The sequence below is a fragment of the Dipodomys spectabilis genome, unplaced genomic scaffold (genome assembly GCF_019054845.1).
Source record: "Dipodomys spectabilis isolate Male_0828 unplaced genomic scaffold, ASM1905484v1 ptg000137l, whole genome shotgun sequence".
In the NCBI taxonomy this organism is placed as follows: domain Eukaryota; kingdom Metazoa; phylum Chordata; class Mammalia; order Rodentia; family Heteromyidae; genus Dipodomys; species Dipodomys spectabilis.
In genome coordinates this window covers 8,596,366-8,623,749 of record NW_024870814.1, presented here as the reverse complement: position 1 = coordinate 8,623,749, position 27,384 = coordinate 8,596,366, and the positions used below count along the sequence as shown (strand labels likewise).

Below are 27,384 nucleotides of genomic sequence, written 5' to 3'. Positions count from 1 at the left end.
GTCCCAAATTACTCAAGCTGATTCAAAACTTTGGCAAAGTAGCAGGGTATAAAATTAACCCCCAAAAATCAATGGCTTTTCTGTATGCCAACAATGAGAAAAGTGGGGCTGTAATTAGGAAAGCAACTCCATTCGTAATAGCCCCACAGAAATATAAAATACCTAGAAATTAACTTAACCAAAAAACTGAAGGACCTCTAGGTTGAAAACTTAAAAAATCAAATCAAAACAGAATTTAGAAAGTGGCAAAAACTCCCATGCTCCTGGATTGGAAAGATCAACATCGTGAAAATGGCAATACTTCCCAAAGCTATCTACAAATTCAATGCAATACCTATCAATATTCCGACCTCATTCTTCAAGGAAATAGAAGAGGCAATCCAAAAATTCAAATGGAACAATAAAAGACTCCAAATAGCAACAACGATCCTCAACAGAAAGAACGGTGCTGGAGGAATATCAATACCAAATTTTCAAACTCTACTACAAAGCCATATTAATCAAAACAGCTTGGTATTGGCACAAGAACAGACCTCAGGACCAATGGAATAGAATTGAAAACCCAGAAATGAATCTACAGACCTATAGCCATCTTATCTTCGATAAGGGAGCTAAAAATATAGAATGGAAGAAAGACAGCCTCTTCAGTAAATGGTGCTGGCAAAATTGGTTAACTTCTTGCAGAAAATTAAAGCTAGATCCTTACATATCTCCTTGCAACAGAATCAACTCCAAATGGATCAAAGACCTCGGAGTCAAAGCAGACACTCTGAAAACTTTACAGGATGGAATAAGAGAAACCATAGGTCTCCTTGGCACAGGCTGAAATTTTCTTAATAGAGACCCAGAAACATAACAAATCAAAGAAAGGTTGGACAAATGGGATTGCATGAAATTGCAGAGCTTCTGCATGGCAAAGGATATAGCTAGCAAGATCAATAGAAAGATCATGGATTGGGAGAAGATCTTCACTAGCCATACAATGGACTAGGGTCTCATATCTAAAATATACCTGGAACTCAACAACAAATCCCAAAGAAACAACTGCCCAATAAATAAATGGGCTAAAGACTTAAATAGAAACTTCTCTGAAGAAGAAAGAAGGATGGCTAATAGACACATGAAGAAATGCTCAACCTCTAGCCATAGAAGAAATGCAAATCTAAACGACATTGAGATACCACCTCACCCCACTTAGAATGGCTATAATCAAGAACTCTAATAACAACAGATGCTGGAGGGGATGTGGACAGAAGGGAACCTTACTGCATTGTTGGTGGGAGTGTAAACTTGTTCAACCACTTTGGAAAGCAGTATGGAGGTTCCTGAAAAGACTTCACATAGAGCTCCCCTATGACCCAGCAATCCCACTTTTGGGCATTTACCCAAATGTTCACAAACAAGACCACACTAAAGCTACCATCACGACTATGTTTATTGCGGCCTTATTTACCATAGCTAAGATATGGAACCAACCCAGATGCCCCTCAGTAATGAATGGATCAAGAAAATGTGGTATATATACACAATGGAATTCTATGCCTCCATCAGAAAGAATGACATTGCCCCATTTGTTAGGAAATGGAAAGACTTGGGACAAAATTACATTAAGTGAAGTAAGCCAGGCCCAAAGAAACATAGGTCCCATGGTTTCCCTTATTTGCAATTCCTAGTATATGTCGTAGACAAGCAGAATAGGTCAGATAAAGTGATGTTAGGGAAATGAACCCTAAGATATGTACTCATTTTTTCTTTCATGGGATTGTTTCTAACACATTTATAAGATTATTTATTTGTTGCTTTGTATGTCCCTCCCCCATGGTATAACCCCTGCTTTCATGTATTTGATGTTGGTATAATTTGTGGAGGTGAAGGGAAAAAACAAATTGTTTAACTAGGGATACAGGTGGAACCATTGCAAAAATGAGACATACAAGTTGTATGTCGAAAACGAATTTTACAACTTTGGTGGGGTTGGGCGGGGAAGAGGGGTGGATGGGAGGGTGGAAGGGGAAGATGGGATGAGAAGAGGAAACAAAGGAGGAGGCTACAATGCTTGATAAGAAATGTATTCACTATCTTGCCCATGTAATTGTAACCTCTCTGTACAATATTTTCACAATAAAAAAATCTTTAAAAAAAGAAATGTACTTATTAACTTGCCCATGTAATTGTAACCCCTCTGTACAGTATTTTCATAATAAAAAAACAATTAGCTTATATCTTACAGTTAAAAACCTGCTTGGATTAACTAGATGTCTCTACTTTCCAAAAGAACCACAATTAATGCTCTAATATACTGCTCCCATGCCATGACCTGTGTGCTCTGTTGAATCAGGACAGGTATTGCCAAGCTTGTTTTGCTGCAGACAGAGAGCTACAGTAGAGAGAATTAAGCTCAGCTGCTTCTACCAAAATCTTCAAGTGCCATTCAGAGCCTGGCTGCATCTGAGAAGCTGTGTCAGCAAGTGGAGGCACCAGGAGGAGCAGCTGGGCAGCCCAGCCTCTCACTTCTGCTTCCCTGGAGGTTTAGGTTATGACTTGTATCACAATGGGAGGACTACTATTACCCTGCTGACAGTAATAAGTGGCAACATCTTGAGGTTGCAGGCTGCTGAACCTGGATGGGACACCTGATACTATATTGGATGTTCTGTGTATCAGGAGTTTTGGTACTTTTTCTGGTTTCTGCTGATACCAGGCTAAAAAATTAGTGCCCTGACTAGCCCTGCAAGTGATAGAAACTTTGTTCCCTGAAGATGCAGACAGGAAGGAAGGAGACTGGGTCATCTGGATGTTACATCTGGCACCTGACATGGAAACATAGAATCAAATGTACTCATAAATATGCATGTTTCATGAGGATCTCACAGAGAGCCAGATAGAACTGACCACATTGAGCTGATGAAATTTCCATTGCTATCTTTCCTTACCTGAAAGCCAGAGCAGCAGGACTCCAAGTCCCAGGATCTGATTTCAGGCCCTCATGTCCATGCTGTGTGCTGACTGGGACTGACTCCTGCACAGGGTGTGAGCAGACTATGAAGAAATACTCAGGAAGTGTGCTGTGCTCTGGCATATGCAAATGCAAATGCAGGGACTGGGCAGGACTGGGCACAGCTGCAGGGCTGGCTCACTTCAGTAATTCAGCACTGACCAGTGCTAGCACACACAGCAGGATGCTCCAGGGCAGGCAGTGTTCTGCAGGCAGTGCTCTTCTCCCAGAGGCCCTTTCAATACAGTAGATGTTTGGAAGACTGTAATCATAGTGCATAATATATTAGCATTAGATGGAGTAATTTATCTAATAGTGTGATGTAATGCAGGAACATATCCTTGTTTGTAGGGAGCACACAGAATAGTCTGAGTATGAACTATTCGATTTTTAACTCACTCTCAAATAATTCTGTTGTCTTTATTTTTATGTTTTTGTGCTGATAATGTGGTTTGATCTTTAGAGCCTGAATGCTGTCTCTAAGCTTATTTACTCCAGTTTATTTCTCTACCAAGTGAACTATACCTCCACTTCCTCAAATAATTCTTATGGGAAAACAAATACTTTGTGTCCTTACAAAGTGTTTATGGATTTAAAACAATGATAATTCATTGGAAGAAGTCATAGGAAAAGGAGAAAAAGCATAACTGTTAAAATTGACTCCCAGATTCACCGTCTATAGGGCTGTAGGTGTCTTTCCTGTTCTGTATTAAATGGGCTACACAGTTTTCTTAATCAGGATAGTTCTATGTTCTGCATATCTTCTGCCATTTATGATGATTCCACTTATCATCATGAAAGTATGACTAGTGATTCCATACCTCTCCACCCTGCCTATATACCACAAAAGAACACTTAGAGTACCCTTAGAATTTCCTCAGTGGTGATGAGAAGGTAGGTGGTGCATGCATACCTGAACCCCTCATCTTTGTAAGAGTAACTCAAAGGTATTTTCCCCATTTCCACATTGGTTTGATCTGCAGTCATTCTCAGCAATAGATAGTATATAGCTTGCAGTCTGTCTTTACTGGTCATGACTGAAAGACCAGTGTGATTGAATGGCGCTTGTGGAGAATATCTTGTGCTAGCAGACAGCCTCTGATTTGTGTGTTTGTCTCATCTTGTTTACACAGGATATATTATCTTCAACTCTTTGAGGCAGCATAGTGGAGTGACCAACAGAAATGTATGAGTTTAACTTAGTTCCTTTGTTAACATTACAGTAATTCTAACTCTAGGAATCTTTTCCAGAGGATCTTACATGACAGAATTGCCTCAATGAGCCCATGGTTTCTTTCACATTTGCATTCTTGTCATATTAGTCCTCTGTTACTTGATGAGAAATGACAAAAGTGAAAAATAAGCACAATTCTCTGGAATTTCATGTTTTAAGTGTCAACATTTGGTCCAAGTTCATAAAGTCTTAACGATGTTACATGTATTTCCTTTCTCTTGTCTTCCCTTCTACTACTCAGCATGGATATCCATGCCCTGTCCGCCAACACTGTAGTCTACAGAATTCAGCATTGTGTGGTTCTGTGCTGACATGGTCATACAGGGTGGGCAAGGGATTCTCTGTGCATCATCATGGCTGGGTTGTGGGGATGGCTTGGCAAATATGAGTACACTGGGTTTGGGGTCAACTGGGAATTATGTAACTTGGCTGTATCATAATCATTCCCACAGGACCACCCCGAGAAACCTAGTCTCCAGGCATGCTCTGAAAACTTCCCCCTTGCCTTGGGATTGCTTTACATGGCAAGGTGACACAGTGCCATTGCCCGCCCATGCCCATATTCATGTCCATGCCACCATAGGTCCAACAGGCCTGATCCCCATGCATTGCTGATGGTCCAATACAAACTTCTCCATAGCCTGACCCTCAGGACTACATGCAACTCTTTGGCTCACTTGTTCACTTTGATTTGCATAAAGTTTTCTCCAAACATTACATTTTATTAATGACTATGATCTGTAAAGACTGGAAATCATGTGATTTTATTTTTTGTTGTTGTTGTTGTTTCCTTTGTATGTTCTTTCCCCTATGGTATATCCCCTGTTGTCACTGTACTTGATTTTGATACCCTGCATCTTGTATATATTTGTCTAATCTGGGGAGAGGGAGGGAAATAACAAAACACTGAAACAAGGACACAGGATGACCTATTGCATCAAGGATACCCACAAACTTTACAACTTCAGGTTTAGGGCTGGGGGGATGGGGCAGGGTGGGGAGGAGTGTAGGAGGTGAAGAAGGGAAGGGATAGTAGGACAACAGCAAGGGAAGGGTAACAATGACCAACAAGTAATGTACTCATCGCCTTACTGATGTAACTTTACCCCTCTATACAGCATCTCTACAATAAAATAAAATAAAAAGACTAGAAGTCAACATCTGTAGGATAAAAAAATCACTTCCTTAAATACTTCCCAGGTATCTAAACAGGACTTTATCCTATTCTGAGATCTTTCATGTTTTATCACCTTTGTGCCATTTGGTATTACTTCTTATATGTTATTAGCATGAAGTGGTAAGTATTGATGCTGGACATGAGTACGTCAACAAAATTCACTGCCACCCAAAAATACATGCCCTTGTCTTTTATCCTTTCTCAATGAGTAGAAACATCATGCTTACCTAGAAACCAGTATGACTGTTTGAATCTCCAGGGGGGAGGAGAGAGAGAGAGAGACAGAGACAGAGACAGACAGAGAGACAGAGAGACAGAGAGACAGAGACAGAGAGACAGAGAGAGACTTGATCTCAAGCCTGTAAAAATGTACTGAACAGAAATTTGATCAATTAGATATCATATCATGCCTTTTCTTGGACACCCCAGGCTAGTTTCACAGCGAGAGGAACCTTCATATACTCACAAGAGTCTAGGAATTTTGAGAGTTTTAGTGACACCACAATACATCTATTTTGAATGAAGAAAGCAGAAGCCATGGACATCTTACTGTGGTGAAGTTGGTCAGGACCAAATTGTAAATATAGAATCATTTTTCTAATTATGCAGGTGGTTTCTGCAAGTGTGGAGATGTGAAGGCTGACCTCAACTTTCAGGCACTGGATTAAACTACAGAGATTTGGATCAGGAGCCTCTGTCCAGGTCTGACACTCTTGCTCTGGGCTATAAAAGAAGCAATCACCCTCCAGAGTGATGGAGCTGAGAACCTGGGGTAACAAAGGCCCTGCCCTGTGGTGGTCTGGGATTCATTGAAGGAATATACTCACCACTCACTGGAATTGAACCCAGCTGAATGGCTGGGAGAGACTGAGAGACTGAGTCATCAGGAACTCAGAGTTTTGCCTGCTCTGTGGGACTGGCTGACTTCCCTGCAGTTCTCTCATGAGGAAAGTCAGCAAATGTCCCTCATCCACAGTCTCTCTCAGAAATTGTGTCTTCTTCTTAGAACATAAGAAGGACATGTCGATCAAATTTGTGAATTTTAAGTCTATTGTGTTTCTTGCTCATTGTAGAGAATTCTGAAAAATGGGGTCTAGGATACCACTAAAAGTTCAAATTCTTTCCATCTCCAATTCCTTCCACATGCATTCAATTATCTCTCACCTGAATCTCTTAGAAGATAGGCCTGCATTGTACTGAGAATTCACAAAGCCAAGTCATGTGACATGGCTTATCGCACCTCAGAGGACAGAGCTTGCTCTCACACATCTGGGTCCACCATTGAACTGGAGTTCTTCCTCCATTCTCAGAGTATCAGTCAGGGTGTGCTTATTACAGATCAAATAAAGTATAAAATATTCAGAAACACACACCTAGAGAATCATGGCAGTGTGAGTAGTGTCTCAGGCAAGTGTGCATCATGACAGCTGTGCAGCAAGCTTGTCAGCTCCAGGTTCTTGTTAACAATGAGGCAGCATCACTCCTGCCCTCCTTGTCTTTCCAGATCTGGACTCAGGTGCTTTGCAGATTGTGAGGTTGGCTTGCCATCTGGTGGCCATGTTGTGACATAGCACGCTTTAGGATTTTCAGTTTGGCTTACAAGGGTTTAGACTAAATCTTTCCTCCAATATTCACAAAGCTGCTTCTATTCCGTCTGTTGCAAGGCCAAATTCAGTAAGAAATTCAAATGAATCCTCAGTCATTTCATAGAAGTTTAAGGAAAAAACCCTATTGATTCACCATGAATTGTGAGAATTGAGTGGCCACAGGGTAGTTGGTAGTCTTAGATGTGTGTTCCCTATGAGATACCTAAGATTTTGGTAAAAATGAGGGGGTCCTCAGTGACAGTGAGGGGTACAACAGTGGACTGAGAGCTCTGTCCCACGTATTACAATCCAGCCTCATGCTCTGATTCACGGAAACCATTCTGCCATACCACTCAGTGCTGACAAAGAGAATCAAATAGCTGAGAAACTGATGCACATCGTTGTTTTCAACACTACATCTTCCTCTTCAAGGCTGTTTGACTATTTAATTCCTACCTGGAACCATCTGATTCCTATATGAAGCAATTACAACATCTGCATTGACTTGCATTTGAAATTGGACATTGCAACCCTAAGATCAACACAATGAGACTCAGCAAGCAAAGATTGGTCAGGACTTGTTTCCAGGCTAATTTTGTGATTTTCCCAGTGGCAGGTCTTGTTTATATCACTAAGAACTTATTTGATTGACTTACCAAAGGCTAGAATGATATAAGAACAGAATGGGAAGTCATAATAATTAACAGTCTTTAACTAAAGAGCCCTTTGGGAAGAGCAAGAGCTTAGCTTCTGACTCTGGTCAAACTGAAGATGGAAATAGTTTTCTGGAAATGTTCTAGAGGCAGATCATTAAAGGTCCATGCTGAATGGAAAAGGAAAGTATGGAAATCAACTTTAATGTTATGTAGAATTTTGCCTTATATATTGGGACTTTAATAATACTGGATCTAAGTTGAATATAGTGGTTCATAACTGCAAACCAAACTGCTTTGATTGATAGATATAAGAAGGATGACAATTTGAGATCTATTTGAGAGATTAGTGCCATTAACATGAAATTTTGTGTCAGGGAAATAGGAAAGATACACTGAGAGCATCTAAGGAATTGTCTAAACACCCATGGAAAGGCTGCAAGATAATGAAAGAGTGAACTCATGGGGAAAACTTTCCCTTGAGAAAAGATCTCCTCCAGGTAACAAGCTCAAAGAGGGACACCTGGAGAGTCATTTCACTGGGATTCATTTCACCAGAATTCCATTTGCAGACAAGCTTGGGCTACCTGGAGACCAGTGGAACAGAAAATAAGACCTTCCTAGAAATAAACCCACAAAGCCATACCAGCTTTAAAACATACTCGAGAAAAGAGAGCCTCATAAAAACTTGGTGATGGGAACATGGATAACTACATATAGAAGACTGATTCTACTTCCCTAATCTCACCATTACAAAATTCAATCCAAAATGGATCAAAGTTATTAATGTGAGATGTGAAACTTTGGAACTACTATAGGAAAAAAATCCTTGAAGATAAAGGCACAGGTAGTTATTTATAAATAGGACTCTTGTTGCTCAGGAAACGGGCAAGAAATGACACATGGGACTGCATCAAATGTACATGTTTCTGCATATCAGTAGGTAAATGAGTGTGTGTATTTATATGCATATATATACATATATACATACATATTTGTGCCAGTACTTGGGTGTGAACTCAGAGTCTGGACACTGTCTCTCATCTTCATTTTTGCTCAAGGCACTCTACCCTTTTAGCCAGTCTTCACTTCTGAGATTTTGGTAGTTAATTGGAAATAAGAGTCTCAGGCTTTCCTACCTGGATTTGCTTCAAACTTCCATCCTCAGATCTCAACCTCCCGAGCAGCTAGGATTACAGGATTGAGTCATTGTCATCCAAGAAAATAATTTTTAAACCAAGTAATTTGTTTTCCATTTTTTGTGCCTTGTGGTATTAGTTTGCGAATGACTTGTTCTACTAAGAAAGTTCGCTCAGGAGTGGCGATATGGCTCAAATGATAGAGAACTGTCCATGAGCAAAAGGAACTCCTGGACAGTACCCAGGCTGAAAGTTCAAGCCTAAGGACCAGCAAAATAAATAAATAGTAAAGATAAATAATATAAATAAATAAGTAAATAAATAAATAAATAAATAATCTTTCACCTAGCACTAGTGCCTCACACTTGTAATCATAGCTACACAGGAAGCTGAGATCTGGGAATCACAGTTAGAAGCCAACCTAGACAGGAAATTCTGTAAGACTCTTATCTTCAGTTAATCACATAAAAGGTTGGAAGTAGTGCTATGTCTCAAGTGATAGAACACTAGCAAAAGGAGCTCAGAGATAGCACCCAGGCACAGAGTTCAAGCCACATGCCTGGGGAAAAAAATAGGAAAGAAAAAATAAGAAAATTCTTTCAATTGTTTATTGCTGTGTAACATCATCACCCACTTATGATGTTTCACACAAATTTCAACTTCTAATAGTTTCCCCCAAGACATAGTGAAGTTTTTTTTCCTATGATTCCAGATTGACATACAAAACTTAGAATCAAGTTTAAGGGAATTCTAGGGCCAGCACTTAGGTGGAATATTTCTAAGAGTTTGGGAAAAGTGACCAACCTGGATGTCAATTATATAAATCCATCATTATGGTCATTAGGATTGCTTGTGGAACCCATTTTTGAAATCCTTATCCCATCTCTGCTTTCCTGAAAGCTGCATCACATGGGGTCCTTTCATTATATTTGAAAAACATGAAAGACCTTGGTATTTATTGACATAAGCAGGCTGACACCTGACCAGTTCTTAGGCCTACAGCATCACCTGGAGAGGTTGCTGGGGCAGGTGAGAGCATCAGCAGCCTCCCATGGCTTTTCTACAAGGTAGAGAATCACAAGATTATGCAGTCCAGACCCTAGGGCAGCTTCATGAAATCAGAGAATCCCATACTCCTAGTTCCAACTTCACTGGTTACCCCAGGAGTTAGGAAGCTAGTGATGAGACTCATTTCTTGTATTAAAACAATTCCTGCTTGGAGAATCATGGCTGGTTTTAGTTTTACTGTGTGAATACCAAAAGATGCCTTCATATCAGAAGATTCACGGGCATGTTTCTGGGGCAGGGGAGGAGAAAAGAGACACAGATACAGAGGAGCATTTGAAGAAAGCTCTATAAAATACTTACAGTAGTGTTAAGAGCCAGGCTGCATGTGAGAAGCTGTGTCAGCAGGTGGAAGCACCAGAAGGAGCATATGGGGCAGCCCAACTTCTCACTTCTGTTTCCCTGGGAGGTTTATGTTATAGCTTTTATCACTGTGGGAATGTACTATAATAGTGTTGACAGTAATAAATGGCAGCGTCTTCAGGCTGCAGGCTGCTGATGGTAAGGGTGAACTCTTTCCCAGATCTACTGCCACTAAATCTGGAGGGGATCCCGGATGATAAATACTCAGCACCATAGATCAGGAGCTTGGGAGCTTTCCCTGGTGTCTGTTGGTACCAATTTAAGTAATAGCTAATGTCCTGACTGGCCCTGCAAGACATGGAAACTCTGGCTCCTGGAGATGCAGACAGGAAGGAAGGAGACTGGGTCATCTGGATGTCACATCTGGCACCTGACATGGAAACATAGAATCAAATGTACTCATAAATATGCATGTTTCATGAGGATCTCACAGAGAGCCAGATAGAACTGACCACATTGAACTGATGAAATTTCCATTGCTATCTTTCCTTACCTGAAAGCCAGAGCAGCAGGACTCCAAGTCCCAGGATCTGATTTCAGGCCCTCATGTCCATGCTGTGTGCTGACTGGGACTGACTCCTGCACAGGGTGTGAGCAGACTATGAAGAAATACTCAGGCAGTGTGCTGTGCTCTGGGCATATGCAAATGCAAATGCAAATGCAGGGACTGGGCAGGACTGGGCACAGCTGCAGGGCTGGCTCACTTCAGTAATTCAGCACTGGCCAGGTGCTCCTACACATAGCAGGATGCTCCAGGGCAGGCAGTGTTCTGCAGGCAGTGCTCTTCTCCCAGAGGCCCTTTCAATACAGTAGATGTTAGGAAGACTGTAATCATAGTGCATAATATATTAGCATTAGATGGAGTAATTTATCTAATAGTGTGATGTAATGCAGGAACATATCCTTATTTGTAGGGTGTAGTCTTTGAGTATGAGCTATTAGATTTTTATCTCATAATCAGTAATTATTTCATTTTTATTTTTATGTTTTTATAGTGATGAGGGGCTGAGCGCTTATTTGTTCAATGCTGGTACTCTATCAAGCAAGCTATACCTCCACTTCCTCAAATAATTCTTATGGGAACATACACTTTGTGTTCTTACAAAGTGTTTATGGATTTAAACTAGTCTTACTCTTTTAATTTTTTGGGGGGTCCCCTCGTGGGGCCTGAACTCTGGGCCTGTGCGCTGTCCCTGAGCTCTTCAGCTCAAGACTAGTGCTCTACCACTTGAGCCACAGCGCCACTTCCGGCTTTTTTCTTTTTTGCTTATGTGGTGCTAAGGAATCAAACCCAGGGCCTCATGCACGCAAGGCAAGCACTCTACCATTGAGCCACCTTCCCAGCCCGTAGTCTTACTCTTTTAAAGTGAAATGTTAATTCATGGGAAGAAGTCATAGGATAAGGAGAAAAAGTATAGTATAACTGTTCCATTGTAACCCACAACAGATCTTCCAGGGCTGTAGGTGTCTCTCCTGTCCTGTATTAAATAGGCTACACAGTTGATTTCTTTTGACTGTTCTATGTTCTGCAGATCTTCTGATATTTGTGATGGTTCTACATATTACCATGGAAGTATGACTAGTGATGCCACACCTGTTCACTTTAGCAAACATCTCTGTACTCTGTGCACATCCTCTCGAGTAACCATAAATACCTTTAGTGTTTCTGGTTCCTGTTTGATTTTTGTTGCTTTTATTCCTCTACATAAAGAAGGCAAATCAATCTGACTCAGATACCTGCTTTGCTGTGGGTATCTCTTGTCAAGCTAGTATAGGCAGATAAACATTGGTAGGGTCTTGGAGGTGGAAAAAACTTGGACATACTTTTGACCATCTGAAATGTCACTTCTATTCCTTAACTTGGATTTCCCATCCTAGCTCATCACCTTGTGAATAGGGACTGTCTGTACCTTCAATCTCCATAACCTTGAACCATGGCACTCTGAAGTTCTTACTGAGCAGTAGCCAAATTACGGCATTGATGCTTAAGTAAATTCCTCCTACTGTGTTTTGAGGAGCCAATGTCTTGTAGTAACTGGATGTAGAGCATCTGGCCAGATTCTAGTTTTTAGAAAGCTAGGTGATCAGGCAATGTTCACATTTTGGTATTGTTCTTCAATATGTTTGTGCTGACGTCTACCCACCATCCTGTGTCTCACTGTCATCTTGAAGCAAGAGAGAAGGTCTCTGCCTATAAACCACAAAAGACCACTGTGTCAGGAATGAGTACCCTTAGAATTTCCTCAGTGGTGATTAAAAGGTAGGTGGTGCATGCATACCTGAGCCCCTCATCTTTATGAGAGTAACTCGAAGGTATTTTCCCCATTTTCACATTGGTTTGATCTGCAGTCATTCTCTGCAATAGATAGTATATAGCTTGCAGTCTGTCTTTACTGGTCATGACTGAATGACCAGTGTGATTGAATGGCGCTTGTGGAGAATATGTTGTACTAGCAGACAGCCTCTGATTTGTGTGTTTGTCTCATCTTGTTTACACAGGATATATTATCTTCAACTCTTTGAGGCATTATAATGGAGAAAAATGTATGAGTTTAACTTAGTTCCTTTGTTTACATTACAGTAATTCTAACTCTAGGAATCTTTTCCAGAGGATCTTACATGACAGAATTGTCTCAATGAGCCCATGGTTTCTTTCACATTTGCGTTCTTGTTATATTAGTCCTCTGTTACTTGATGAGAAATGACAAAAGTGAAAAAAAGCACAATTCTCTGGAATTTCATGTTAAGTGTCAACATCTGGTCCAAGTTCATAAAGTCTTAACGATGTTACATGTATTTCCTTTCTCTTGTCTTCCCTTCTACTACTCAGCATGGATATCCATGCCCTGTCCGCCAACACTGTAGTCTACAGAATTCAGCATTGTGGGGTTCTGTACTAACATGGTCATTCAGGGTGGGGAAGGGATTCTCTGTGCATCATCACGGCTGGGTTGTGGGGATGGCTTGGCAAATATGAGTGCACTGGGTGTGGGGTCAACTGGGAATTATGTAACTTGGCTGTGTCATAATCATTCCCACAGGACCACCCCAAGAAACCTAGTCTCCAGGCATGCTCTGAAAACTTCCCCCTTGCCTTGGGATTGCTTTACATGGCAAGGTGACACAGTGCCGTTGCCCACCCATGCCCATATTCATGTCCATGCCACCATAGGTCCAACAGGCCTGATCCCCATGCATTGCTGATGGTTCAATACAAAGCTCTCCATAACCTTATCCTCAGGACTACATTCAGCTCTTGGGCTCACTTGCTCTATTTGATTGGCATAAAGTTTTCTCCAAACATTACATTTTATTAACGACTATGATCTATAAAGTCTAGAAGGCAAAGTCTATGGAACACAAAATCACTTCCTTACTTAGCACAAATGAATGTAGAGTGGTGTTTCTTGGTGCACATTTTGAAAGCATATAGAGAGATCTCAGGAGTGTGAATCGGAAAGGTCAGAACTGGCAGGCTACTTACTGTGAACATGGAAGAGAAGGAAATACTGTCAGAGATGGAAGTTTACCTTCTAGGAGCTGGGAAAGGCACAAGACATGTTCTCTCTGACACTCTACATATGAGAATGCAGTCTGCCAACACATTGAGTCCTGTATTAGACTTCTGACCTCCAGAACTATTAATTTCCCATTTTCTTCTTGATGACACAGAGACATTGGTCAATTACTACAGTAAGCCAATACAGAGACTGCTTACTGAGTTTTCCTACAGGGACATTCCATGCAAAAGGACATAAGAGACATATATGTTCCTCTTCATTTTCTGTTGAGCACTGAAAGCTTGCTTGTTCAGAAGTCAGGGCAGGTACACAGGCTCTCAGGCAGATGGAGGAAGTGGACAAGTCCAGACTATGTGGGGTGCAAGCAGCTGGTTGGACTCTGAAAGGGGTTATTGTTCAAAGAAGAAGTACTGTGGAAGGTGTACTGTAACTTTGTTGGCAGTAATAATCTGGCACATCTTCAGACTGGATGCTGTTGATGGTCAATCTGAAATCAGTCTCAGCCCACTGCCACTGAACCAATCAAGGACTCCAGATGCCTGAGTATGCATCCAATACATGAGCAGCTTAGGAGCTTCTCTTGGTACACAAATATATATGTATATGTATATATATATATATATATATATGCATGTATGTATATGTATTTATTTATTAACTATTGTAAAATTCTGTACAGAGGGGTTATAGTTACATGAATAAGGTAATGAGTACATTTCCTATCGATTCCCCTGGTTTCTGCTGATACCAAGACAAGTCATTCTTAGTGTTCAACCAAAGACTGTGGCTGGACTTGTAGTTGATGGTGACCCTCTCTCCTGCAGACATAGCCAAGGAACTTGGAGACTGAGTAACCACAATGTCCATGCAAGCACCTACAGTTAGAAGTCCACACTGATCACACAGACTGACAAACACATCGACTTTACAAAGCGAGTATAAATATTAAAATTTTTCATTAAAATCTACTCCCTAATGTTATGTCAGTATGTTTATCTATACATGGATATTAGTCTACAAATGGGAATGCAGTAGAACTTTTTTTTTTTGGGGGGGGGGGTCCAGTCAGGGAGCCTGAACTCTGGGCCTGGGCACTGTCCCTCAGCTCAAGGCTAACGCTCTACCACTTGAGCCACAATGCCACTTCCAGCTTTTTTCTTTTTGCTTATGTGGTGCTGAGGAATCGAACCCAGGGCCTCGAGCATGCAAGACAAGCGCTCTACCATTGAGCCACCTTCCCAGCCCGCAGTAGAACTTTTAATGTACATTTTCAAATATCTTGCCAGACTTCCAAATTAACAGAAACACAAGGACCTGGATCTGTACCGCCATCTTGCTCTCCCAGTCCACCTGATGCAGCTCAGTTCCCAATTCAAAGCACTCATTTATCAAAGCTGAGAAGCAGTCTGGAGAGGCCTAGGCAAAGCAATCAGCATAGGAGAAAACAAATCACCTGAGAAGTGGATTCTTAAAACACCAGATGTAAATCAAGAGCCAAAATTATTATCAAATGAAGTGGAATTGTGCAACTGTACAGTATTTTTACAATAAAAAACGTATTAAGAGAAAGAAAGAAAAGATAGACAAGTCAACTTAGAAGTTCTAAAATCAGTCTGGAAGAGTTAAACTACAAACCACTAGATGGAGAAATATAAGGGTCTCAGGGTTAATTGAATATTATTTAAATGAATTGAGTTTTACAGAAATGATAGACAAATTAGCTCAATCAGGTAATCATAGTGAAACAAAGTAACATGGTAGGAAATAGCAACAAACATTAAAGAATGTGATAAAGAGGGAGAGAAGGAAGAAAGAAAGAAGGAAAAATATGGCAAAGAAAAGATAAGGAAAGACCAAAACAGAGTGATAAATTTAGTGGGGAGTTTGAACTCAGAGGCTCACATTTGCTTCACATGCTTGCTCCTGTGGAGCTCTACCATTTCAGTCATGCCCCAACTGAAGTTTTTCATGTTTGAAGTTTAAGTCTCACAGACTTTTCTGCCCATGTTGGCTTCAAACCTCAGTCTCCTGAGTAGATAACATCAGAGTGTGAGCCACTGGTACTTGGCTTCAAGGTATTTTCTTTCTAAAGGAATTTAACTGATCTGAAACCTGAAACATAAAACCAGGAATATTATTGACAACTCAATGTGCATTTTAAGTCTTCCACTTAATCAATATGATCCCCCCTCTTATTTTGCTTCAAATAGTATCTGTGGTCATTTCTCAAACTTTTTATCCATTTGTATTGTAAAGATACTGTACAGAGGGTTAAAGTTACATGAGTAAGGCAATGAGTCCATTTCCTATCAAGCATTGTTACCGCCTCCTTTGTTTTTCCCCTAACATCTCTTTCCTCCCCACCTCCCCAACACCCCCCCCACCACAAAAAACAGTTTTAAGGTTCGTTTTCAACATAGTGTCTTGTACATCTCATTATTACAATGAGTCATTCTGTATCCTTATTTTAGCATTTTGTTGTTTCCCTTGCCCTCCCCAAATTAGAAAAATGTATATACAAGATGCAAGGCACCAGAATCAAATACGTGAAAACAGGGGTTATACCATGGGGGAAGAATATACAAAAGAAACAAGAAAGTCACATTGTACATTATAAGTACATTATAAACAACAGCAAGAATGAAAAAACCTTGTGTATCCCTATCTTGGGGTTCATTTCGATTAGCATCATCTTACATGGTCATATGGACATTGCGTTTGACATTTTCTGCTTGTCCTAGACATATCATTTTTTTCAAGTTTTAAAAGAATTAGAAGATTCAAAGTTTAACTTAGAAATGTTAGCGTGTCTGTCACAATACTAGAAAACCAAACAATACAATGACTGAGGAAGTTTCCAATTTCCAAGGACAAGAACATGACCTCTGAGTAACTTTTCCCCAAACAGTTCTAACAAGTTCTTTTATCCTCTGACTTCAGTAGACTTTGTCACTGCTCCAATGAGCTAAAAGTTGTTTTCTTTCATTACTTTATTAGTACTCATTCAGATTAGACAGATACAAAATAAGGTTCTAGAATTCCAAACTGTCAGCTATAAACATAACTGCTTTTCACAATGTTGAGAAACTTCTATGTGTCTTCTAGATAAAGAAAAATACAGAGATGCTTTTACACTAAGAGAAGACATGGCAGACTCCTTAGCTGTTCATTTTCCAACAAATCAAGTTTCCACTGTGCAGTGAATGTATTACATTGCTTGAATGTGTAAAAGACCATAAACTTGTTGATTAAAACAACACAGATTCATCTCTAAAGACAGGAAGTCTGGAATTAAAGTCTTCCCTGCTCTGACTTAACACACTCACCACAGTGACCCTCTTAGATGAAGCCCCAGGAAAAGCCCTGTTTTAATTAAAATAGTCATGAGATAGTAAAAGGCTGATTTTTTTTCTTTTTTAACACAGAAAATCTCTTTGTAAACTATGGAATTATGATTGTGAAGACATAATATCCATGGCAAGAAAGAATAGATATGGGAAGGAATTTTCTAAGACCATACAGAAGGAAAAACTTCTAAATGTTCATTACGGCTGATAATATCAAGATATTCTTCACTTAAAAAATGTTTTTGGCCAGACACCAGCAGCTCACATCTATAATCCTAGCTACTCAGGAGGCTGAAATCTGAGGAATATGGTACTAAGCCAACCCTGGCAGGAAAGTCCATGAGACTCTTGTCTACAATTAACCAACAAAAAGCCAAAATTGGATGTGTAGCTCAAGGGGTAGAGTGCCAACCTTTTAGAAGAATTCCAAGGTGCAATGCCCAGGCCTTGAGTTCAAGTCCTAGTATTGGTACAATAAATTAAAATATAAAAACAAGTTAATTAATTAATTGATAAAAAAATATTTTCTCATGTACCAGTAGTGTCTGGCTTCTTAGAAGGCTGAGATCCAAAGAACTGTGATTATAAATCCACCTAGGCTGTAAAGTCCATAAGACTCTATATTCAAAAATACAAGCATAAATCAGGACAACAGTCTTGTCTCAAGTGGTAGAATGCCAACCCAGCAAGTCTGAATCCCTGACTTCAAACCAAGTACTGCCAAAGTGGTATTTTTATGAATCTGATATATCTAGAAAAAGGACAGAATGTTCACCAGTAAAATCTAGTTTGTAAAATCTAGTTACCAGGAAATCTGTATTCACTACTAAAAGTATAATTTCACAACTCTGTTCTTGTCTTCAACTAAACAATTAGCATGCTAGCTGAAACCGAAATTTTTTCACTATTCCCCACCCTTTCAAAGATCTCTTCACATGAGCATCACATGAGTTTAACTCACTAGGTCCAAGGAAAAGGTCTTGCTAACCTTTCTTTCTAACATGCTTGGTTCACATGGCAACTACCAGCATAGCTCAAGTCTATGCTGTCAACAGTAGGAAATTGAAAGGCAATACTTAAGAGGACAAAGTTGTTTATATTCTTAGATGGGAAGGATCCAAACAAGTGACTGTACCTCTCCAAGAGACCAGTCCCCACACCTGCACTGCACTGAGACTCCTTGCTGTCTTAGAGAGGTTGGTCCATATGAATGTCACCTCCACCTTCTTCCCCAATACACCCAGAATTTCCACAGGGCCTCCTACTGCCCACTGAGGCAGGCAGCATGGAATTTATACTTACTGCCTTCTGTCCAATACAAAAATTATTTGACACAACTAAGATGCCTCCTTCCATGCCCTTTAAGTCTTGCCACATTGCTGCACCCAACATACATTTTGCATAGTGCTCCCTAGGGAGGAGCCTCCTTGCTACATCTAAGATAAAAGCTCAGCTTTGACCCTAAGTTGACTGATCAGGACTCCTAACTTCAGTTTCTCAAGATGAGGTGCCCAGCTCAACTCCTGGGGCTGCTCATGCTCTGGATCCCTGGTAAGGACACAGAGAGATGAAGGAGAGGAGGAAGGAGATGGGATGTGAGGGTGAAGCCTAAGGGGAATCACTATTGCTGTTGTGTGTTCTGTCCACGTTTGAGATGGGTGGATTTCATACTTCAGGATGGCAGATGCCGTTTAGATCTATGAGAGAAGGAAGATTCCAGAGCATCTGGACCTAGATTATGCTAAAAATAGAGTGAGATGGTATGGGCAATGCCCTTTGGGTGAAAATCTTACCTCCTGTCTTAAAAATGAATATTTAAATCATGAAAATGGCTTATAATGTTTGCCCTTTAACTTCCAGTTCTCATTATTTCAGGATCCAGTGGGGATAATGTGACACTACAGAATCTGCTCTTCTGATAAATCACCCCTGGAGGGCTGGGCTCTCAGAAAGGGATCACACCTGTAATACCAGCTATACTGGAGGCTGAGAATAAGAGGATTGCAGTTAAAGTCCAACCCAGGCAAAAGGCAAGACTCCATATCAGCAAACAAACTGGCTGGATGGCACACATCTGTAGTTTCAGCTCTGCGGCCAGCTGAGGGTAGGAGGATCTTCAAAAAGTCTGAGCAATAATGAAAGATTTTACCTAAGAAGGACTTGAGGGTAGCTTGGATCAAATGGTAGAGTGTCCAACAAGCAGCAGGCCCTGAGATCAAAACCAAGGAGGAAGAAAACACAAGAGAAGTGAAGACATCCCTTCTGGATGGTACTTTCCATCACTGCACATTCCATGGGAAGTGTTGCCTACCACCAACTCCTCCGAACTGTCACTGACTGGCAGCTTAGATTCAATCACAGGTAACAAATCCATCATGAGGGCATAAGCAAGCTTGCAAAAGGTGTGTGTGCCCTCATCATACAATGTGGATGACATGTTAGAGAATGACATGCAAGAAGACATTGCGACCCTGAAGGCCAGGAGTACCACAGAAGGCAAAACTCAAGATGGGAAGGTCAGCAGGGAATGCTCTCAAGACTTAGGACCCAAGCGCATCAAAATAGCATCAGTGCCTTGTTCAAGGGAGAGGATCCACAATGTTGAAGAGAAAAGAAAACGAGGCAGAAGAACATACTATTTGCAAAACAAAATAAAATAAAAATCACAGCTTCCACTGTTGTAAGAGTGGTGCTGATGGAAAGATTGTGTTTCTTCAATTAGAAAGGAAGATATGAAGACATGCATGCTGGAACATCTACATGAATAGTTGCCTGTAAACTAACACTGGCTGCCCACACAACATGGAGAATATCTTGTGGGGTTGAAGATGTGTAGTGGCAAAGAGGGATGACTTGGGCCTCTAAAATCGTAGACTTTGGAGGTGGTGATCACAAGAATCCTGATTCAAACACGCGCCAAGCAAAAATTTCATTCTCACTACCAATTTTTAAGAGATTATTTTTGCTGCTGCTGTTCTTGATGGTGGCTTCTTCTAAGTGGTTGAATATAGCCAAGGCCCTTGTGGGACAGAAACCTCAACTTCAGCTTGATATTGTGAGTTCCCCAAGTTTGTCCTCACACACAGGCTCAGAGAATCTGCTCTGCTGGTCCTCGGACAAGAAGCACATAGGAACAGCTTGGCCACCATTCACAGGGAGGTTTTTGCCTTGGGCTGTACCACAGGGGTAAGGTATTGTGTACCTTGGAAGAAATAGTAAACTCCAGCATCCTCAGCAGGGTGGACATTGCTGATTTCCAGAATGAAATGTGTGTTTGACCTGTGTGGGACTCAAGAGGCCTTTGGGAAGTCTTATAATTCTTTTGCCATACAGCCTGGCCAGGCTGAACATGAAATTGTGCCATTTGCAAAGAATTGGGTAAATCTGGGGCCTTCATGGTAAGCAAAGCAAGCCAGGTTCACATGCTTTCTCTCATGTGTGCTTGCTAAGCCTAAAAGATAAATGTGCATGTAAGTGCACAAAGAAATATGGGAGAGACATATAACATGTTTTTAATATATGAACATAAGTAATAAACCTTAAAGAGTAGGACTGTTGGAGAGGATTAGATATGAACAATCGAGAATTAAAGGATGTACAATATCTACATCTATTTCATCTGTGGATAAAGAGAGCAAAATGGGGCTCACTGAAGTCTGGAATAATAGGGTAGTATGGTTAAGGAATATGATAATAAGTGAGAGAAGCAATCTCACTGGTGTAGTATAAATGCAAAAATATCAGGTTAAAGCCCATTTGAATTTTACCATACACTAGGAATGTAAATGACAGTAATATAAATAGTAATTATAAGTGGGAGAGGGGAGGGTGAATGGAGAGACTGAATGAGAGTAAATATGATGGAGATATTTTATGTACATGTTTGACAATGGAACAATGACACAGAGATTGATTTGGGAAGGGAGCAAGGAGGGACAGTGATGCAGGGAGAGAGTCTGTCAAGGTCCACTGCTTGCAGTGATGGATCCACCCAAGTAAAACCTCCTGTGCAATTAGTTAATGCCAATTTTTAAGGAATGTTGAAAAATAATTTAAAGATCTGTATTGTAGCCAGGCTCATGCCTGTAATCCTACCTACTCAGGAAGCTGAGATCTGAGGATCACAGTTCAAAGCCAGCCCAGGCAGGAAAGGCCATGAGACTCTTATCTCCAATAAACCACTCAGAAAATGGAAGTGGTGTTGTGGCTCAAGTGGTAGAACACTAGCCTTCATCTAAAAGCTTAGGGAAAGCACCCAGGCCCAGAGTTCAAACCCCACGACCAACATAAAAAAATCTGTACTCTACAGTAGACATCATAAGTTATCCCAAGATGATCTGAATATATAATAGGATGAGTAGATATTAAATGTAAATACTGCATAACATTTTTATTTCAGCACATGATAAAATTCTATCCACAGCTGGTCCAGAATACTGAACAAAACAACTGTTCTGCTGGTCCCCAGACAAGAAGCACATGGGGACAGCTTGGCTACCACTCACAGGGAGGTTTTGCCCTGGGCTGTACCACAGGGGTAAGATTGTGTACCTTGGAAGCACTAGTAAACTCCATCATTCACAGTAGGGTAGATATTGCTAAACCACATAGACACAAATTTTACAGTAGTGTGATCCTTTTGAGGAGGGAAACTTTCCCTTTTCCACTGACTGAGTTTAGACTTCTTGACTTTTCTAGGATATACATATTACAGACTGTGATAAATGTTCAAATGGTTTCAGAAGTAGTAATGTTAGCCAAGATTACAAAAAGAAAGGATTCTACCCTAAGCTGGCTGAATGACAGATCTTTAGTTTTTTCTTACACATCAAATTATACAGCTATTCCTTAAAGCTACCTCAGATAGCATGTTCAAGCACAATGGTATTGGGAAAGGAAACTTTTGATTGCCATGAAACACTACTTGTTATTATAATCAGAAAAGAACACCTTATAATAAATGAATAAATAAAAAAATTTTTAATGTACATAGGTGGAAATATACATATGTAAATATATGCAGGTGTGATGTCAGAGTGTATGTTAGTGATTGATTGTGAGATAGAAAGATACAGAGATAGAATGATAGGTAGAATAGATGCAGATAAGGAGATATAGATGGTAGAGATATAATCACTGTTCTTGGTCCATTGCAAGCTGAGCTATGACTCAAGTTGGCACATGGCTTATGCTACTCTGCCATCTGCCGACAAAGCTTTATAACTGCAACTGATTTCAGGATAAGTTATTTGGTCAACATAAGATATTTCATTTCTTGTACTCATTATCTTGCCCATGTAATTGTAACCCCTCTGTACAGTATGTTCACAATAAAAAAAGATACTTCATTTCTTTCATTTTAATACTTTACAAAATGATTAATTATATATAAACACAGAACATAGTGTAATTACCCCCAATGTCACAAATTAAACTTTTCCAACCTCGTTTCACCTACCTGTTTGATCCAAATTACCTCTAAAACCCTACATACACACACACACACACACACACACACACACACACACACACACACACACACACACACACATGCACACACGCTCCCACCCACTAACTCACATGGTGTTTAAGCCAATTATCATTACTAAGTTAACTGATGATGACTTTTTAAATAACAATCATACCTCTTGAGACTTAAAAGGAATTCCCATCTAGTAACATGTCATTCTTCTAATTCTAGCTGCTCAGGAGGCTGAGATACAGCCCAGGCAGGAAAATCAATGGAACTATTATCTCCAATTAACTGTCAAAAAGCCAGAAGTGAAGTTGTGGCTCAAGTGGTAGTACACTAGCCAGGGACAGTGCCCAGGCCCTGAGTTCTAGCCCCAGGACTGGAAATATAAAGCCATTTCCTATTATCTAGTACCCATTTACACTCAAACTACCTTCATTGAATTCAAGGATAGTTTTATAATTAAGATTGTTTAAATCAAGTCCCACACATAAATAAATGAATGTATAACTTTTAACAAAGTCTTAAAATGAGTACATATTTTAAATATTTACAGGGAATATCAAAAAAGATATTCGTGTGTGTGTGTGTGTGTGTGTGTGTGTGTGTGTGTGTGTGTGTGTGCGAGCGCGCGCTGGAACTCCATCTGGAACTCAGGACCTACCAGCTCTCTCATAGCTTATTTCATTCAAGGAAATACTTGAGCCACAGCTCCAGTTCTAGCTTTTTGGGGATTAAATAGAGATAAGAGTCTCACAGACATTCCTACATGGAGGGGCTTCCAACCACAATTCTCAGACCTCTGCCTTGTAAGTAGCAAGGATTACTAGTTAAGCCACCAGTACCCAACTGAAAGGCTTTTATGTAAGAAAGAATTTAGAGTGCCCACCTTGGATTAACTGATATCTTTTCAGGAAGCAAATCTCATTAGATTTCAAATAGCGATAGGGAAATAATATTAGGATGGCTTTTTCTTTTGTCTTTTTTACACTAAAATGCTCACATTAATGAATACTACATAAGGAATTCAACATATAATAAGTCTAAGACCCTCACTGTCTTCCTACAACAATATTAGACAGAGGTGCCCATGGATAAACTAAAGAGAAAATTGACCAAAGATGAGGAAATCTAATGGGAAATGCTGTCACACATTTCTAGTGAATAAATTGCACAATTCAAAAATTATTTTGGAAACAAAGTATGACTGAAAGGCCTGAAAAAAAGAACAGGCTGTGAGGAGGTAGAATAGGGATGTATGTTTGTTTGAAATTGATCACAGAAGTTCATTCAGCTGGTGAACAGGGTGCAGGGACAGAAGCAATCAACTAGGTATATGACCTTCTATGCTTGAGATTTTAAAACAAGGTGTCATGGACTTAATATTGTGAAAGAAATGAATCCAGGAAATGATTGAGTTTTATATTGAGACGTAAAGGAGACATAAAATGAGAATAGGATCAAAATAGAAGACTCCAGGATTAAAGGAAGGGAAAAGAAGTGGAATTGATCTATCCGGAAGCACTAGACTCACCAGCACCGATGGCTCCTGCCTGTAATCCTAGCTACTCAGAAAGCTAAGGTCTGAGGATTGCAATTCTAAGGCGCCCAACCTGTGAAAAAGTCCATGAAACTCATATCTTCAATTAACCAACAAAATAAAAGCAAGTGTATGACTCAAGCAGTAGAGCACTAGCCTTCAACAAAAGGAAAAAAAAAGGAAAGAACTGAAAAGAAAAGAAAAAGCAGCTCAGGAATACCACCTAGGCTAAGAGATCAACACTAAGGAATAGCATTCACACACACACACACACACACACACACACACACACACACACACACACACACACACACACACACACACAACTACATCTATCTCTAAAGAGTAAAGACTAACTTCATGGCATCAGCCATTTGAACATGAGAAATATTCAGATACCTGTAATACAAGATCTCCTAACAATGTCTCTCAGACAGCCTTACCATATTTTGCTACAATTATCTCCTTCAATAAATGATCCAGAAGCCAAAGCACCTGAAAGATTTCCTGGTCCCTGCAAACCCTACCAGGGCTCAATGGAGAAATGCTCCCTCTCACACAGGGAGGAAGGATGCCAGTTCAGGGCTGTGGGAGAAGGCAGCTGTGCACACAGCAAGGCTCACTGACCCATGACATGGACAGGAGGTTTGTGATTGAGGCTGAAGCACTGTGAAAGGGAAGTTATAATTCTGTTGGCAGTAATAATCTGCCACATCTTCAGCCTGCATGCTGCTGATAGTGAGATGTAGTCTGCCCCAGATCCACTGTTAATGGATTCCAGGTGGCTGAGTGGATGCCAATACATGAACAGCTTAAGAGCTTCTCCCCATTTCTGCTGATACCAAGGCATGTCCTTCTCATTATCCTTGCTCCATAACAGACTCTGACTGGGCTTGCAGATGATGGTAACCCTCTCTCCTGAAGACACAGCCCAGGACCTTAGAGACTGAGTATCCACAATGTTACTACAAGCACCAGCATTCAGAAAGCCACAGTGATCATACCTATGTACACACAGACTTTATAACATGAATATAAATATTGAAATTCTTCATCAAAATCAACACTGTAGTATCATGTCAGTATATTTATCTCTACACAGATATTAATCTATAAATGGGAATGCAGTAGAACTTTTATGGCAACATTTTCATGTATCTCTCCAAACATCCAAAGTAGCAGGAGCACAAGGACTTGGATCTGTGCCACCATCTAGCTGTCCCTGTCCACCTGATGCAGCTCAGTTCCCAATTCAAAGCACTCATTTATCAAAGCTGAGAAGCAGCCTGGAGGGGCCTAGGCAAAGCAATCAGCATAGGAGGAAGCAATTCACCTGAGCAGTGGATGGTGAAATCATCTGATGTAAATCAACAGCCAAAAACAGCAGCAACTGAAGTGTAACTGTGCAACTAGAAAAGACAGTAAGTTCAACTTAGAAGCTCTAATATGATTCTTAAGGACCTAAACTACAAACCACTAGATGGCGCAGTATTAAAGCTTCAGTTTTAATTGTAAATATTGACTGAAATGTCCATGATACTCCATCTCCAAAAATACCACCATAACGCAGGACCAGAGGAGTCTCAAGTCTGAATCCCTGACTTCAAATCAAGTATTGCCTAAAGGGGAAAGGGAGGAAGGGATTTTTTTTTTTTTTTTTGGTGGAGGGTCCGGTTGTGGGCCCTGAACTCTGGGCCCTGTCCCTCAGCTCTTCAGCTCGAGGCTATTGCTCTACCACTTGAGCCACAGCGCCACTTCCAGCTTTTTTCTTTTTACTTATGTGGTGCTGAGGAATTGAACCCAGGGCCTCAGGCTTGCAAGGCAAGTGCTCTACCACTGAGTCACCTTCCCAGCCCCAAGGTAGGAAGGGATTTTTTTGTTTGTTTTGATTGTAAAGATACTGTACATAGGAAGTGGTCCTGTGGCTCAATTGGTAGAGTGCTTGCCTTGAGTTGAGGAGCTGAAGGACAGCGCCCAGGCCCAGAGTTCAAGCCCCAAGTCCGACAAAAACAAAAAAATGATACTGTAACGAGCGGTTACAGTTGAGTACATTTCTTATTTATCATTGTTACCCTCCTTTGCTTTTCTCCTACCATCCCTTCCCTGCCCCCCCCTCAAAGTTGTAAAGTTCATTTTCAACATACTGTCTTGTACTCATTGTCACAATGGGTCAACCTGTGTCCTTGTTTCAGCATTTTGTTATCCCCCTTCCCCTCCCCAAAATGGATAAATGTATATACAAGATCCAGGATACCAAAATCAAATATAATGACAACTGGGCTTATACAAACATATAAAAATAAACCCAAAAATTCACATAGTACTTTAAAAACAAAAACGAAGATAAAACCTCTTGTGTCCATATCTTGGAGTTCATTTTGCTTAACATCATTTTATATGGTCATATTACATAGCTTTTGACCTTTTCTGCTTGTCTAGTAAGATTATCCTAGACTTATAGTAGTTATTGCAAAAAAAAGGAAACCATGGGACTTACGTTTCTTTGTGTCTGGCTTACTTCATTTAATATAATTTTCCCAAGACTTTCCATTGCCTAACAAATGGGGTGGTGTCATTCTTTCTGATGGTGGCAAAGAATTGCATTATATACATATATACATATAAATATATATGCATTTTCTTGATCCATTCATCTACTGAGGGGCATCTGGTTTGGTTCCATATCTTTGCTATGGTGAATAATTCTACAATAAATATAGTTGTGGTGCTGGGAGGGAGGTTTTCATAAATCTGACATAATTGGAAATACGTATGACAGAATGTGCACAGAACAGAATGTAGTTAACAGGAACTTTGTATTCAGTATTGAAAGTAAAATTTCCAACCTTTACATTTGTTTTAAACTGGGCAAGTAACTCTTTATCTGAAACAGAAATTCTTGTATTCCTCCCTGCCAAGATCTCTCCACATGAGCATCACAGAGTTTAACTTGCTAGGTCCAAGGAATAGGTCTTGCTAAGCTTTCTTTCTAACAGCTTTGTCCATTTGGAAACTACCAGTGTACAGAAAGAATGGCATTGCCCTATTTGTTAGGAAATGGTAAAACTTGGAAAAAATTATATTAAGTGCAGTAAGCCAGGCACAAAGAAACATAGGTCTCATGGTTTCCCTTATTTAAATAACTAGTAAATATCTTAGACAAGCATAAAAGGTCAGATAAGGTGATGGATGTTAAGCGAAATGAACCCCAAGGTAAGGACACAAGTGGTTTTTTATATCTTTCTATTGTTTCCAACGTATTTATAAGGTACTGTGTGATGTTTTTGTTGC

General features: G+C 40.2%; 2 pseudogenes; both read right to left on the bottom strand.

Moving 5' to 3' along the window:
• Positions 1–10,175: 10,175 nt before the first annotated feature.
• LOC122116711 lies at positions 10,176–10,760 on the bottom strand (annotated as a pseudogene).
• Positions 10,761–13,873: 3,113 nt separating this feature from the next.
• LOC122116716 overlaps positions 13,874–27,384 on the bottom strand; it is a 99,713-nt pseudogene continuing 86,202 nt past the window's right edge.